General features: G+C 41.8%; 1 long non-coding RNA gene across 1 annotated transcript; it reads right to left on the bottom strand.

Moving 5' to 3' along the window:
* Positions 1 to 14667: 14667 nt before the first annotated feature.
* On the bottom strand, positions 14668 to 17358 carry LOC144753735 (uncharacterized). Its single transcript, XR_013594503.1, has 4 exons — positions 17264 to 17358; positions 17042 to 17138; positions 16842 to 16945; positions 14668 to 14868 (listed from the first exon to the last, which is right to left on the bottom strand). It is a non-coding gene; the product is annotated as an uncharacterized LOC144753735 (long non-coding RNA).
* Between the last annotated feature and the right edge of the window lie 301 nt (positions 17359 to 17659).

Here is a 17659-nt window from a genome sequence, read left to right as displayed (position 1 = left end):
CTTCCCAGGGGCAGCTACTTACTTTAATTGGTTCCTTTGGGGTTTTGAGGTGAATGATTTATATTCAGGGAACATCTATTAAGTTGATACATTTCCTAACATCTTCTGGTGATTGGCTGTAAGCTTTTCGTACACAGGCTCTTCTTCTTTTCAGTAAGTTTGAACGTGTATTTGGCTGAGCTTTGATGAAAATTGCGTCGCTACACACTTTTTGCTAGACCCCTTTGCTTGCATTTAGTTTTTGTGCATCTCCTGTACCCCGTTTGAAAATATACAATATAATACAAGTGATTCTAACTCGTGTACATTCTTTTGATTTGACATGTTTATTTAATTGACCTACGTTTGCTTCAAATGCCTGGTTACGTCTAGTCCAATGTAAAAAGACAATCTCACAACTATATACCAGAGGAAACCAATTGTAATTGTCAAATAAAATTATCACTAAAAAGAGAGCTGTGAACATGTGTGTGGTAAAACGTGCAGGTGTGCCTGTAACGGAAAATCCATTTGCCTTAGTCATAGCAAAGGAAGGACTTTCCAAAGGGCTTGAAAATATGGAATTGCAGATCCGAACCTCCCTCCGTTTGTGAAGGTGCGCAGACAGTGGATTTTATGATAGATGTGTTGAGAATTTAAAGGGACAGGAGAGCGAGCAGTAAAGGTCTCGTTTATGTATCCTCATTCGCCATACAAGCCCAGTGCCTGCTATTTGAGTGCTAGGCAGCCAACGGACTATTTCATTAGGCGTCTTAATAGCGACATACAGTGGTAAATTCTGAATCTTACGTGTGATAAAAGATGAGAGAAGTGGAATAAGAATGAGTAAGTGATATTGCACGTGGTCATATCTAGGAACATGAAATTCATGCGAAAAGGAAAAGAGCTCAACAGAATAATTTTAGAGGCGAATTCAGAGTTGTGGAGGGATGAGCTAAGGACACCAGAAAAAAGTAACACAAGAAAAGAAAGCTGTACAGTGATTGAATAGTGAGGAAGTGAGCAGGCCTGTGTCAGAGGAACTGGCATTTCAAGGATCCTGCCATGTTTACATCATATCAGGTCTAGAAATATTAGAAGCACTTTCAACTGTACGATCTTTTCCACATTGCAGGTACCTCGGAAAAAGAAGTGTGTGACAAACAGTAGTCCAGCTAGAGTACCGTAGTACAGTTGCAGTGTGCTGACTAGAACTCTTTTAAGAGAGTCTAATTCTTACCTTTATCACCATTTCCCTGTGTCTGTCAACACTGATGTCTTCATATTGTATTTCTGCAGCGCCCATATGCCCATATTGAGCAACTTTGTCCTGCCCTTCTTACTTTTGACCCATAATCTCTAAATATCAGAATGTTTCTTGGCTTCTCCTTTTCTCCTTTAGGGTCTACTACCACCAGCCTACTCCCTTGCAGCCCTTGCCGCACTTTGTGCAGTTGGGTTTGGCTCCAGATTAAGAGGATTAATACTAATATTCGTGCTAAAATAAAAGTATTAAACTAATATGTAATAATGTGTGTATAAGTGCCTATTTATACAAATTAGCAGGAACGTTGCAAAGAAAAAGAACATAAAAAAATGTGTTAACCTATCACATTAAATGTAACTGTCAACAAAGATTTCACATCTAATATATCCCCTTAAATTACAAACTCTAATCAGTGTGGGGCGTGTGTACTTTACATGCTTGTCGTGCATTCAAAGTCGGGAAGCACCAGGGATAACTAGTATCAAATACACTTAATGAACATGAAATGAAGTATGTGAACAAAGCTGTCCTGAAAAATCACTTTTACAAAAGCCCTTAACCCTTCTTATAATTCTATTCTCACCATCCGTCCACTATGGGAACAGTCTATCGCCTTCTATCTCTTTTTCTCTTTTCCTCTGTCTGTCTTCTTTTATCTCCTTCAGCCTGCCTTCTAGTATATCCTGACCTACCAATTTTCTTCAATACTCTTTCAGAATAATGCGTTCCCACCCCATATCTCTAGTTTAATTTCTAGGTAACAGCCACTCCTTCTTTCCCAGAAGAATATCTGTTATTATTTTTCCTTTGATGCTTTTTTCACTGACAACTTTGCTTTCTCATGTAATGCGTATTGATTGGATATAGTTAGAAGTCTGACCTAACTGCCTGGCTTCCTGTTATACGTGACGCAGGAACATGAGAGGGTGCCCGTCTGAAAGCAGTGACTGTCATTTGATAATAGACAAAATTCAAGGTGTTGGAGTTCGTGTGGTGCATTTTTACCCAAATCTGAACCCTGACGTCTTATTACTGGTGAAGGTTTTGCATTACTATGCGGCTTTTAACCAGTGAAAGTTTGGCGGGATCAGTTGGGGGTCACCATTGAACCTGCTTATTGAAAATTTTCTGTGTAGTGACAATATACGTGTCCTGTACCGGGCAATGTTTTACTTTGTTTCTCAATGAGTAGTCTGGACTGAGGGGCGGCTACACCGTTTGAGCAAAGGAGCATCGTCCCACTTAATTGCCCCAGAGGTGAAAAATAAAATGGTAACGAAGTTAATTCATTACCATTTAATTTTCTGTTAACCTGTCATGAACCATGTGTCTGGACGGGGCAGGGCTTGTTGAGCGGCAGCAGTAGTGGCCTGCCTGACTGTGCGCTAGTTTATAGTGTGCATGTCCCTTTGTCTAGCCATCTTGCGATGACCAGGATGACATGCGCACTATAAACGTCTCAACCCAACTGTCTTAGATAACCAGGATGAGAGCCGAAACAAGCCTCTAGAATCCACCGGAGTGGCTAGAGAGGCTACTTCCTCCAATCCTGGCAGGGCTCTCATGCAGGACCAGGATTGATGGTACGTCAGTAGAAGAAGACAACCGGAGCAAGGAGGATGTGTATCCAGAAAACATGGTAAGTATCTTTTTATTTCTTTGTATTTAATTGTTTTCATGTACTTTTTAAAAAGGTATTAAACCTTTTTCCTGCCCTCTATTTGGTGAACTTTCCAGCCGCCACTGAGTCTGATATGTGTTCCTACATCATGAGTTCTGGCAAGATTACACATTCTGGATTTGGAGCAAGATCAAAGAAGATGCAAAAGAAATGCTTTGTGTTTACAGTTTATTGTTAGCCTTCTTTCTATTGGCACTGCCACACTATGCATGGTTGTACAAAAGGCACTGGCTAGTCATTACAGAATGAGCAATGTGGGTGAAGTGATGAAGCCAGATACCAACTTGTTTTCACTAAAAAGCTTTGAACATAGAAGTCTAGGATGCATTAAAGCTCATTCTACAAGATTCCCAAAATATGGGCTTGATTTAGATGTTGGCGAAAGAGAATACTCAGTCACAAACGTGACGGATATCCCGTATGCTGTATTACCATCCCATTATATCATAGGGAGCTCATAATAGGATGGACGGGATATACCTCAGGTTTGTGAGGGAGTATTCCATTTGCCAAGATCTAAATAAGGCTCTATGTCTAAATCGAACAATTAAGTATGGACTCTGTGCATTTGCGAGTGGAATCCAATATAAACAATTGCTATCACGATAATAGAGGTTCTCTGAATGTTTATATACAATTGTTTCTAACTTCTAGAAATATACAATGTTAGGGTTGAATGTTTTCCCTTTCTTCTTTAAAGGTGAAAGGTAAATATAACTAGTAGGCTGTGTAAGTTGAATCTTTAGCCAGTAATAATTCTCTTGACTTTATTTTAGTTTTTATTGAAAATAAAGTGATATATTGGTTCCACATAAACATTCTTGTTTGTTTTTAAATTCATTGTGTTGGCTTGTTATGGTAATTCCTAATGTTAGTATGTAGTGAGCAATAACATGCCATGTCTACTGGAATCAAGACCCAACCCCCTCTATTTCTTTATCTTCTGCTAGCAGGTGGTGCTGAGATGAAGAATGGGAAGGCTCATTAATCAGTTGTGTTCCATTTATTTTTCCTTTCCACAAAGAGATGGTATTGTTGCATACTCTAGACATAGCAGGGATAATAGCCCATATAGGCCAATATATGCGTTTGAAGTGAAGAAGAAAGCTTTTCAGAAAACTTGAAAACTGTTTTGCCTGTGCATTACTGTAGTATTGAAATAACTCACATAATTTACAACGGTGCATGCCATACTAAGGTGTTGATACAAATGTCCACTCATGGAGTGAACCATTAATGCCAAATACTTGCATCCAATGTTCAGAGCATTGCATTTGAAGACAGGATACTATATAAATTCATTATGTATTCTTTAGCTGAGTTTTTCTCTAAGTCTTGTCCTGCCTTTGTTTCTTTTCTTTGTTCTATTACTACTCCAATCTTTCTCTAGCCCTTTAGATTTAGAGTTGGAAACCATTTCTGTTCCACCTCTATGTATGATGAAACAAATCTGCTAAGTCACCTGCTCAGCAAGATGATCTGGTGGATATTCCCATCCAGAACAAAACTTCTTCTGATGCTTTGTACCTGTTAAAATATCTCCAGTCATTTTTATTTTATTTCTCTTTTCTTCTTTATCTTCTTGTTCCGAAGAGATACTTTAACATTAGCAATGATCATAAATTATTGTCTTTTTCAATTCAAATGTTATCTTCCTTTTTTATTGCCTGCAATTCGCCTCTATTTTTACTTACTTTGTTTAGAATAGCTTCTAGTTCGACGTTTGTTAGTTGAATGGACAATAACGTTTCCTGAAGTCTGTCCTAAAAAGAATCAGTAGTCACACCAAAAGGAAAATTCAAATCCATTGAAGATAAAATACCTTCCACAGACCAAGAATGTTTTGAGCAGAAACCTGTGTTCATTATAAATGTCCATGTATTCATTCATGCATTCATAAAAAATTGATTTTCAACAAGGTACTGCATTTCTGCTTCAGTACTATGCAACACATTCAATCAAAAAAGATATCTGGTCCATCTTCCAAACCTGTGGTTTCTCCATTCCAAAAGGCGAAGAAGGGCCTACTGTGTTTCTCCCCATTTAGCTGTCTGCACTGGTCGAAATCCTGGTCCTAATGACACATATAGAGGGCGATGTAGGGTCAATGTGATGTTTTACATGTCCGGTGTATTAGAGCAACCATCACAGGGTTTCAGTGTGTGAGCTTCATTATGAGGCATTTGGGAAACAAACCCTGCTTCAGGAATAACAAAAATGTAAATGTAAGGACACAGTCTTGGTACAGCAGACGTATAGATAGTCTACACATGTTGGCGTGAATACTGTGTATTATTGCAAAAACCCTTTCATGTTGGCATGAAAATGTGTAGTATTGAACAACCAATAAGTGAATTACTCAATTCCATCTAATCCATATTATATCTAGCATATTCTTCTGCTTAACATAGCCTAGCATGCCATTGTGCAATAGAATGTACCTTGTCTTTTTTCCAGGTGGTTGCTAGGGCCATCCTGGCAGACCCCAAGCAAAGCCATAGAATGGCACGATCACTTGCGGTTTGGTGTTTTAAGGAGTTGTTAGGAAGTGGCCACCGTTTCAGGAAACCACAGTGGGTCCAACTTTGCAAAACACCAAACAGACTCTCAGCCATATCTCTGAGTTCTCCAGGCATTCCTCAGCATCGACAAAAGCAGGAGCAAGCCATTAAAGAGCTGGCGAAGCAAGGCCAATGCCAATGCAAGGTCCACTGCGGGTGCTTCGCATCATTAGTACAGATATGTTTTATTATTCTTGTAATCTTTAGTCAGTGGTTCCACATGAATAACTTGTCAAATTCAGACCACAGACCCTACTGCTAGACCTTCATGGCAACAGCGCTGCCCCGGCCACAGCAACCCCCATCGGAGCTCCTCTAGTAACGGAGCCGCCGGAGGAACAATGGGGCACCTCCATATTTACCGCAGATCCAGCCAATCGGGCGCCTCCCACCACCCAGTTTCTACCACCAATAGGAGGCGAGTCACCGTCCTTAAGAACTCCTGAGCTGAGAGGCCTTCCCCAGATCTCCTCACACCCTCTAGCAGGCTCGTACAGAGATCAGAGCTGCCCAGGAACCAGTACCACAACAGCACCTCTCATTCAGAAGGCGTCAGCTCTCTCGAAGGGCCAAAGGGCCACTCCCATAGTTTGCGAATGCGGCAATATGCCATAGGTTCCTTTGTAGAAGAGAGTGCTGGATCTGCGCCTTCGCAACATGCCTCCCCTCGGATGTATGACATTACAACGCATGCTTTTACATCGCATTCCTTTACAACGCTGTTTTTACAACGCATGCCTTTACAACGCATAGTGCTTTGGGGCGCTGGATAGTGAATAGTTTAATTTACTATTCCAACTCCAGTCCCCGTGAATAGTAGGGAAGGTGTTGGATAGTAAATTAAACCTATTCCCTATCCTAGAGCGCCCCCCAGAGCAATGCGTTGTAATGGTTTTGCATTGTAAAAGTTGCGTCGTAAAGGCACTGTGTGGTAAAAGTTGCGTTGTAAAGGATGTTTCCCCTCCGCCTTTGCTGCACCTTCAGATGGGCCTACAATAGTGTGCTGTGGGGCTCTCAGTTGGGGTCTCCTAGCCCTACCCCATCACAGTACCATCTATCTCAATATACAAAGGTGTTAGGGGGTGATAGAACCCCCTCAGAAGTCTGTTACCTTGGTTTTTTAAAAATTGAAAGATGTAGAGCTCGAACGGATCACGTTCTTGCAGCTATGATGGTTGGCCACACCCCTGCTATGATGTTTTGTCTTATTACTGTTTAGGTTTCTACTACTCTCGTAATTTTTTTCAAGATATAAGGTAAAATCGATAAACCGATATTATAAACCCAAAGGCATCAAACCATAGGTGGTAGAGAAACTTCACGTGGCTGAAGAACAAGGTGGGTACTACATCATCATCTACCTTAACCAAAAAAAGCTCCAGCAAGATTACTTCAAGACTCCAGTGAAGCACTTATCCTTCAAAATCTGGTGGCTGGAATGTTTTTCTTGAACAGACACAACAGCTGGGTTTTTAATTTGTAACGGCACATTGAATCAGCCCTTGCACCAAAGGGTTAGAAATCCAATCCCTGTGACATCGAGAAACACACCAATGGACTATGAAATGTTCAATCCGAATACTTAGTTTTTGTTTTGCTTTTCATATGTTGTTTTTCATTCCTTGCCTTTGCTACTTTCACCAACATGTATTTTATAATATGAGGGCCAGTAAACCTAGAACTTTATCCAGGCAGTAACAATTAAGTGTAAGTGTATAGTTTAAGGGAGGTGAAGCCGTGATCCTTCATCAGTACAGATATGTTTTATTATTCTTGTGGTCTTCAGTCAGTGGTACCACATGCATCACTTGTTAAATACAGACCCTACTGCTATACCTTTTTTGGACAGGGAGTATTAGGCTGTGGAATGAATCAAAAATGTGTTTCTTTGTTGCAGAAGTATCTGCATTGAACAGTGCTTGAATAAAAAAGGAATACAAAGAAATTTACAGAATATAATTTGTTTTTATAGCCTCCACATTCTTGTTCCACAGATAATCGGGATGAACTATTCAAAATGTCAAGATAACATAAGTAATGTGAAAGAATTTTACATCCTGGGATTCCAAAATCCTCCAGCTCTGACTTCATTTGTCTTTTTACTATTTTGTGTCATTTACTTTGTGACTGTGACTGGAAACATTCTTATAATTTGTACTGTGTCAATCAACAATTGCCTTCACTCACCCATGTATTTTTTCCTTTGCAATTTATCCTTCCTGGAAATTTGGTATGTGACAACCACCATCCCTGCAATGCTGAGTGGCCTGGTAACTGGGGGCAATACCTTTTCATTTACTAGCTGCATCTCTCAGTGGTATCTATTTGCTTCCTTGGCAGTTATTGAGTGTTTCTTGCTAACAGCCATGGCCTATGACAGATACATAGCCATATGTTATCCCTTACATTACAGCATCCTGATGGGGAAAATGATGTGCCTGCAGTTAATAGCCAGCAGCTGGATCCTTGGGTTAATTCCTTCTACTATAACCTTAATATTTCTTTGCCACATAAACTTCTATGATCATAATGAAATTGACCATTTTTTCTGTGATATCATGTTGATTCTGAAATCTGTCTGCTCTGATGCATCTTCAGCTGAAAGTGAAGTTTTTGTGTTGTCTTTTTTGTAACCACAATCCCTTTCTTTCTGATCGTTGTATCTTATGCTCACATCATCACAGCCATCATAAAGATCCCCTCAGCCATTGGGAGACGCAAGGCGTTCTCCACCTGCAGTTCTCATCTCGCTGTGGTGATGATGTATTTTGGGACAATGATCACCCTGTATGTGGCACCAACCGCAGATCAATCTCTGGGTTTAAACAAAGCCTTGGCTCTGCTCTATACTGTGGCTACTCCGATGCTTAATCCCATCATATATACTCTGAGGAATAAAGAGATCCTGGAAGCTATGGGAAAATCTATCCGTAAGTGGATATGACATCCAGTGACAGTAATTATGTTACATTTCTATTAAAAGAGCGTCACATCTGCAGGGGATGTCCTGAGTATGAATGTAGTTGTAATACTTGATCAAGGAGCTGAGATTAGCACTGTTTACCTACAGATGTATTTTCTCCAAATTCGAAAATAATCTATTCACACAGGAATCTGGGCAAATGTACCATCTCAGAACTGCTGTAACACAGAAAGGTCCTGTGGATAAAGACTGTTCTCTGCATCTCTTCAACTCTAAACCTGGACAAGCACCAGTAGAAATAATCTTTATCCTTTTAGTCAAATGTATTTTTGGCAATCTTTTCGACTTCTATTTGCAATACCAAGTGAGCAATTTGTTTAAGCATCAATGTGCAACTTTTTACTCCATATGCGGAGTTTGCATGGTTTGAAGAGCAGTTATAAATTCAGTAAAAACAACATGTCAACATGATGCTCTCATATTCATTTCTAATTATAGAGCCCAGTCAGAAGGATTCTTCCTTGGAAATTGAAGTCCATTCACAATCCATGAGTTCAAAACTTTTGTTATGACAACTATTAGAAATGTGATGATTTTCCAATTTCGAAGCGCCTCTACCATAATTTTCCGTACCCAATATGCACAGATATAGGCCCCTTTGATTGACTTGTATAATAGTAACAGAATGCTAACAATAATTTGAAATTCTGCCCTTTCAGCAAGAGGGGAAAGGGAAATTATGTTTGTGGTTTGAGGCTTATAGGATTTTATCCACCATATTGAAATTATTAGATTTCTTCAGGCAACGATTACTGATTCATGATTGCGGTATTGATCCTCCAAATGAAGCCATTTTGGCGGCAGCAACATTGGAATAGGAAAAGATTGATCCTTTTCTCAAAACTAAAGGATCAAGCACTAATTCCCTCACAACTGTCACTGCTCACCCATCGACCATAGTTTCAGGCAACTACAAAATTCCTGGAAAAGACTGATGATTTCAATGCACTCAGGCCATCCTGGTATCATCAAACTGCCTGAGGAAGACTCACAGTGGCAGCAGAAGCCACACCTACGCCCAGCTAGAGTGTGGCCACATAACAGGAAATAGCTAAGCCTTTGTTGGCATAAACCATCCGCACAAAGAAAACAGTGTTGAGCATTTAACCTCAGCATCCTTAGCAGTAAAGTATTTAGAAGGTCAGCCGATGGTCAATTTCGTGAAACCTCTAAACCAATCAGTAGCTGTTTTTGATGTGCCCCTTTCACTGTAATATGATTTTATCAAAACCTGAGACAAATTATGTCATCTCAGACCAGTGAACTGTCAATGGATATTTTTTTTTAGGCCCGTTTTTTTTAGGCCCTCTTTGTCTCTGTTTGAGAGCACTGCCCCAGTTAGTATTTCCACCTCAAGTGCATTAAAAGCGTACTCCAAACTCCACAAGAGGCATTATAAAATCACAACACAACATGTATCCTGAAACCCATAGGGCCATGCTAGCATAATGGCCCACATCTCTTTTCTGTGTTAGTTAGCATTTCGGGGGTCCCTTCACTTAATCGCTCTTCAATACTTGGAAGCATTCTGTGGGCCGGAAGGTCCATTACTAAAGCAGGAAGACAGACATTTTCTGCTTAGGTTTTCTTCTCAGATATGTTTGACATTTTAAAATTCCCACAGTCACTACATTAATTAGGTACCTGTTTGGATTCTTAGAACTACTCTTGCTAGAGAGATCATTTTCTGGTTTCACATATACGTATTTAGTGCCACTGACTATTGAGCTTCCAGAAATGTAGTTTTCAGTTTATGCCTAACAAAGGTTAACAAGTATTGTAAAATGTTATTAAGACAAACTTTTGAATGTACCCCCCTCCCCGACACACATTCCCACTGGAAAATTGAAGCAAGGTACATAATGGAGAAAAACAAATTACATACCACAACCCTCATAACACAAGCACATATATGGTTACACAAGGAGCACCGTGGACATGAGTACATTTACAATTAATTGATCATTAGAATGCCCCAGCTCTCAATGACAGCCAAACTGCCTGACAAGTATTAGATCATAGCAGTATAAAGAGAGTCTGAAGGGTTGTACGGGATTACAACGCGGGCTTTTACCCCGCATGCCGTTACAACGCAGTTTTTACAACGCAAGTCGTTACAACAACTTACGTTGGGGGGCGCTGGATAGTGAAATAGTTTAATTTTCTATTCCAACTCCAGCCCATGTTGACAGTAGGAAAGGTGTTGGATAGAAAATTAAACTATTCCCTATCCTACAGCGCAAGTTGTTGTAACGACTTGCATTGTAATAGCAGCGTTGTAATAGCAGTGCGGGGTAATGCCCGCGTTGTTATGGATGTTTCCCGTCTGAAGACTATGGGCCAGATGTATGACCCTTTTTTGCGGCCGCAAACGGGAGATCCTCCCATTTGCGACCACAAAAAAGGGTAATGGCATATTCAAATGCGAGTCACGAGTCAGTAACTCGCAAAATAGCATTTATGACTCCTGCTATTAGGAAGGAGGGGCATGCCTTCCTAATAGGGAGACACAATGCCATGTACAATTGGTTTGTAACTAGCATTTGCGGACACAAAACACTCGCAGTTCGCCACCTACTTCAAGTAGGTGGTAAACCACTTGCAAACGGAAGGGGTCCCCTAGGGACCCCTTCCCCTTTATGAGTATGTAAGAAAATACTTTGAAGAGCAGGCAGTGGTCCCAGGGTCCACTGCCTACCCTTAAAAAAATGAAACTGAAACATTTCTTCTTTTTTTTTTTAAATGCAGCTTGTTTTCCTTTAAGGAAAATGGGATGCTTTATTTAAAAGCAGTCCCAGGCATGGTGGTCTGCTGACCCCAGAAGGCCACCATCCCTGGGAGTGCTGGCCATTCCTAATTGGGTCGCAAATTGTGACAGCCTCATTAATATTCATGAGGCAATCAATCTGTGACCCGATTAGGAATTGCTAAAAGTGTCTGAAACACTGTTATACATCCCGATTTGCGAGTTACAAATTGAAAGTCGCAAATGTGATGCAATTTGCGAGTCACAAATTGGTGGGTGATACATCTGTCCCTAAGTGTTGGTCCATTTTAAATCAAACATAAAGGCTTTGGGACCTGTTCAGTTAACATTCAGGTGGGAAGATAGAGGAAGATGGAAAACTTGGCTACCGTCAAGATGAGGGAGGATGGTATATGAGGACTGTATAACTTTATTCAGAGCGACATTATTCAAGCAGCTAAGTGTGATAGTAAAGGGAACGTGATGTTGGTGGGATAGGCAATAAAGGGTGAAAATAAAGTTCTAAAAACAAAATTGAGTAGGATTGGGGTGCTCGGAGGTCACTTCTTCACTTTTTTGGGGCAAACACTTTGACTTTTGCTGCTTTCCCTGTCCCGCTGCCGGTCTCCTTGGTCTCCCTCCGTCTGCCGCAGCTCTCCACCAACGCAGCACGGCCCCAGAATGAGGGGGGACTACAATCCCCGGGAGCCTTTGCGGCGGAAGCCGCCACCACCCATACCGCGCCTGGAGGCGCTTAAATTTGAGGAGTGCCCTGGTGGAGCGGGTGCTCGGAGGTCACTTCTTCACTTTTTTGGGCAAACACTTTGACTGTTGCTGCTTTGCCTGTCCTGCTGCCGGCCTCCTTGGTCTCCCTCCCGCTGCCGTAGCTCTCCACCAACGCAGCGCGGCCACAGAGTGAGGGGGGGGACTATAATCCCCGGGAGCCTTTGCGGCGGAAGCCGCCACCGCCCATACCACACCCGGAGGCGCTTACATTTGAGGAGTGCCCCCGTGTCGGGGGATGGGGCGCGGGTCGCACCGGGTTAAGCTAGGGACAAGGGCGGGACTGTCTGTGGCCGTCCGGGGCCGGAAGAGGCGGGGCCGGGCCACCTCTCTTGGCCCGCAAACGAGGCCCTTGAGATATCCTGGAGTGGGTATGGATCATTGATACTGACACCGACTGTATTGTGTTATTGATTCTCCCCCACTGATATTAAATTTAGGTCGAGCAATCCCACTAAAGGGTGGGTAGTGACCTAGGCATCATATTGTCTTGCTCCCAGCTGTCTCACTCATGTATATTAGAGGCTCCATCTGAGGGAGCATAGCTGGGGAGTGTTGCCCTGACAATCCCCTTTTGATAATTTTGGGATGTCTAGAAGTTTGGGTGGTTATTGCCTTACCATAGCTATTCCCTGCTAACTTACCTGCTTATGAGTAGAGGTTTGTAAAGTGTATCTACAGCGAAAAGTGGTGATCTTTAGTGATACTTTAGTGTGGTTAACTATCTAGGGAATACCTAATAACTGGATAACAAAATTAGAAAACAGAAATGTACAACGGGAACCCTAGATGGGGTTTTCCTACATGCTGAATCACTGATAAGTCATGAGATAGCACTTGTGGAAAAACTTGTGGAAAAAAAGTGGTCATTGGACCCCTCAACCTTACATTCATATAAAGCACTTAGCCCACTAGTTCACCCAAATTCTCCGCAACCAATCTTAAGCGAAAATGCTCCATCGCTCGTACATACACAAGCGAGTACATTAGTAGATCTTCCCCTAGCTACTGACGGAATTCAGCTGGACCGAGAAGTATTGTCATCACCACCAATGGTGACTAGACAGAAGGGGAAACGGAAAGGGATCCAGGAAAAAAGTAAAGCAAAACCTATGTTGCAAAGGAAAAGGACATACAATAAAAAGGGAGGTGTGGGGGTGAATCAGCATCCAGTGAATAGTCAGAATGAACCAAGTGATAATAGTAGCCTCAAAAGTAGATCCTTTGGCACACAAACTGAGATGCCCTATTCTCTGCCGTCCATCGGTACCGATTGTATGGTGGAGTCATTGGAAATTGTTTTTTCCGATATCTTCAAATCCACCGTGCAATCCGTACAGGTGCAAATAAACAACCTATGGTCTCCAGGTTGAAGGATTTAGATGACAAAATCCAAAGCATAAATCAGGCATTAATGGGACTGGATGTTATGATTACAAAGGGGAAAGATATTTTCGAAGAAGGTTCTAAAGTACTTGTGGAAAAAACATTAAGTGAAGTCAGAGTTACAGAAGGGATCCCAAGTAGGAATACCATGGCACAGACAGTGTCAGCTCCCTTTGTTGAATCAGTTGTCCCAAATGAAAGCATTCGATTATCAAATGTGACTGAACCCCAAATTAATATCCCCGGCTCAGGGGGTAGAAGGCTTGATCAAGTATCAGGGAAATTGGGTCATTGTAGGAATAGTAAACTGCTTTTACCCATATCCAAGCCTAATGATCCCGATATAACCCCTAATAGTGACAATCTAAGATTACCTCTAGCAGCATGCCCATATTTTGTTGTTTTAACTGGAGTACCTGCACTGAGGAGAGACCAAACAGAAACCTGGTTCACTCTTAGGAATAAGGTTGTGGATTTGCTACAAAAATATAAAGGATTCAGCCCACAAAAAATGAATGAGATCATCATGGTTCGAAGGGTAGGTTGGGTGGGAGAGCAAAAGAAAGACAAAGATGGGGACTGTATAGTCGTAAATTTTAATCGCCCTAATACAGTACGTCACCTATTGAGAGTATGTGATGAGTCCCAGAAGCCTCGCACCAATATTCATGCTCTCCCATTAGGGTACTTTTATAGATATTCGATCAAGGGAGCTGGCAGGAACCCGGTTACTCCCTTTCCTCTTCGCATCTCCAATAGATTTTGGGAATTACCAACTTTGGAGATGGTTGATTGACTAATCCCAACAACGATTGCAAGTGTTGAATCAGAGGGGAAAAGAGCCTAATGTTTCCTCACAAGAAACTGCTGTTCAAGCGTTGAATATGGAGGCAATCGGAATTGACGTTCAGGTGAGACAGGATCCGCTTTTATCAACGGGTGTCGCAGGAGTCATAAATAGGGCTATTATTGGCACCAATGTAGGTATCCAAGATGTAATTTTAGATGACCAAATGATAGATAGGATGGGTTGCACACCACTAAACTTAAAATGAATATCGTGGAATATAGCGGGCCTTATGAAAAACGTATGTGAGCCTGAATGGAGCAATAATTGTAAACAACAGGGACCCCCTGCGAGACGGATACATTTCCTGGGTAAGGGCAAAAAGTATAGTGACAAATAACACACCCAGGCAAACAACCAAAGTTTAACAATACAATGAAGACCAGCAGGCTGAAAATAACACTGAACTAAAAGGAATTTGTGTATAAAACCAATCAAATGTTTTAATAATTTTCATATGCACATTAATAAAAAATACATAAAAAACTATTTATATATTTCGATAACACATTACATTATACTCAAAATACATACAGTACAGTATAAAAAGATTGCAAAGTTGAGGTAGTGACGGTTTCTTCAACGCGTTTCGACACAAAGTGTCTTCGACAGGAAAGTACCATCAAATTTTTAATCTACAATAAAATAAACAATTTTTAAAAAAACAATAATTCCAAGAAATCTTTTTTGAAATATAACATTTAGACATTATTAATGGCTGGTACAAACATTGTCATTGTTTTAATCGATATAGCTTAGCCGTTTTTGTGTACAAAAAGGAGGACCCTATAATGGGCCTGAAAGGAAAAGATAAAAACACAGAATGAAAGGAATGAAACACAATGAATAGAGGGACCAGCTGGTCAATGAGAGAAAACTATTTCAATATATGAATGTCTTATGTATGTTTAACATATGAACTGATATAAAAAGGTCGAATGGTCCATGGAAGGCAGACATATCAACTAGAGATAAATGTTCTTTGTCAGCTGGATACTGAAGGCACACAGTGTCTCCCTGAGAAAGTAATTAGAGAATTAGATGTAACCACAAGGTACTCTCATAATTAATGGTGCTCAAGTGGATGCGTTATGTTATGCTAAATTGTCAATGTTGTTGATTTCCAGACCGAAAACAGAACAAAATAACATAACCCCCGCACTCTGCCCCACCCCCTCCTGTATGTCATATATACCCCCTGTACTGTTTTCCTTCTTATAACAAGTAAAGCCAACGTACACGTTTATCTTGTGGTGGTCATTTGTTGGCCGCAGTTTATTTGGAATACAAGGAAACATGTATATACTTTGCATCATGCTATTACAACTTCCTTGGTATTGTCTCTTGGCCCTTCTGGGTCGTTTCCTTTGGTAGGTTGGATTTATGCGCCCTGTTTGCGCGGGAAGGGAGTAGCTTCTGTCCTGGAGTTAGGCCATCTCGCTACCTTGTCCGACTTTGTTGTGCCCTGCCGTCCGGCAAGGGCTGGGCTGCGAGCGCAGTCTCCGTTGGCTACCCCACCCTATTCGGTAGGCCAAGTTACCCAGCCGTGAGGCATCCCAGAGTGTGTGGTCATACCACCTGTCCTTAGGCCAACTCCCCCAGCCGTGAGGCATCTGAAGGTGAGTGGACCTATTCTGGCACACCTCCCTCCGGTGTGCCTCCGTACCAACCGATATCAGCGTAGTTCTCCGCCACGCCTTGCTTCTTCCTCAGCCCTGCGACATTGCTGATCCTTAGGTGTGGGTGGGTGGGACAAGATTGGGCTCCGCCGTCGTTGCTGCTCCCCCCACTCCGTGAAGATAGGAGCATGCCTGGAGGAGCAGACCTTATATGCCCCCTAACTCGCCTTCCCTCCCGCTAGGCCCCCCTTTCCATTGGGGGAGGTTTGTCACCCGCCATGACCCCCATTGGCTGGGGTGTCTGTACCAGTCCGGTGGCTGCTGCGGGGGGAAGAGAGAGGGGGAGGCTTTTTGGGCTCTTTGTCTTTTTCGCGCCAAACGCCGCCCCACCACTAGTTTATCCGGGGGGGAGGGGGGGCGGCACGGCGCAGGTTATGGCGCCGGCTCTTGAGCCCCCTTCGGGAGCAGCCTCTGCAAAATACATTGTCTAAGCCTATTTGGAATTTTCATAAAATATCACCCTAACTGAATGATGTGCGGGCGGAAAATCAAACAAGATGAAAGGAACACTATCAGCTCCTTTGTAGATTTTTAAAACAAGCCTCACCTGAATAAAGTAAAAATACAGCACCACAGTAAACAATTTTGATGTCTTTAAATGAGCGAGCAAATAGATCGCAACTGGAGCGCTGGGGTGAAAGAAACAAATAAATATGGAAGGTGTCTTTTAGTTTCATGGTGGCATAAGGCATATACGTCCAACTATAAAAAAAAATGCACTGAGTAAAATGTATTAAGAACGTTTACCTAATTGAGCGTCTGCAACTTGTGCGTTAACTTGATAAAGCACCTCTGAACCGGAGGGTGAAATGACGGGCGCGCTAACTGGATGCTTCATGTTCAGTTCAAGTCACAACCATTTCCAACTTGGGCTGAGTTTTACAAGTGGCACACTAATCTAAACTGCCAAATAACTAAATGGCACGTACCAAAATGAACAGTTGTATTAGGATATTTGTTGTTAATAGTGCTGGGAAAACTTCAGTTACTTCAATTAGGTAGCGCTCAAGCTTAAAAGTCGGAGGACACGATTCTGTGGGAGAGATGCGAAAAACGGCATAACAATTACTGGGGCTTGAAGGGCAGTATCAAATAAATGCAAAGTAACTGAATAGATGCGGGGACGTACCTCAATTGTCTTAGACCCTGGTAAAAATTGTCACAAAAAGCCAACTGATGGTCTGTAGATTACGTCACACCACGGATATGGCAGGTTCAGCGTAAATCTAAAAAATATGTAAGCGCAAGGCGTGTAAGTGAGTGATCAAAGTCTTCCATATAGGAAGCCTAACTGCTAGTAAAGCTTTTTTTTTTAAATAAAAATGTTTTAATATATATAGCGCTAGCATACCTAAGAGGATCAACGATGGCCTCCTAGTAACTTCCGAGTGCGAGTAGATGCTGGTCTGTAACTTTTTGTTACAAAGTATCTGCTCGATGTTTATAAGCCCGTTTGTGATTTGGCGAAGCAAAATGTGCACGCCCATTATTAAAAACACCTGACACGCACGTTTTTACCTCTTTTTTATCACGTGAACTAGGTGCGGAACCAAAGGTAAAAGGCCACACAGAATCGCAAGTATAATTCGTCAAGCCGGTGGCGCACACAACAAGGGAGCTAACAGTATGGAACTGCATCAGGCTGACAAGCGTTCGATACCTCGTAGTGACAGCCCACGATTATACATACGAACGTGAACATTTTTTTATTTGTTCATAATTATAGGTACACATGAATAAACGTGTT

The sequence above is a fragment of the Lissotriton helveticus genome, chromosome 5_1 (assembly GCF_964261635.1).
Source record: "Lissotriton helveticus chromosome 5_1, aLisHel1.1, whole genome shotgun sequence".
NCBI lineage: Eukaryota > Metazoa > Chordata > Amphibia > Caudata > Salamandridae > Lissotriton > Lissotriton helveticus.
Note: the sequence above shows the minus strand (reverse complement) of the source record. Positions and strands in the feature narration are given on the sequence as shown.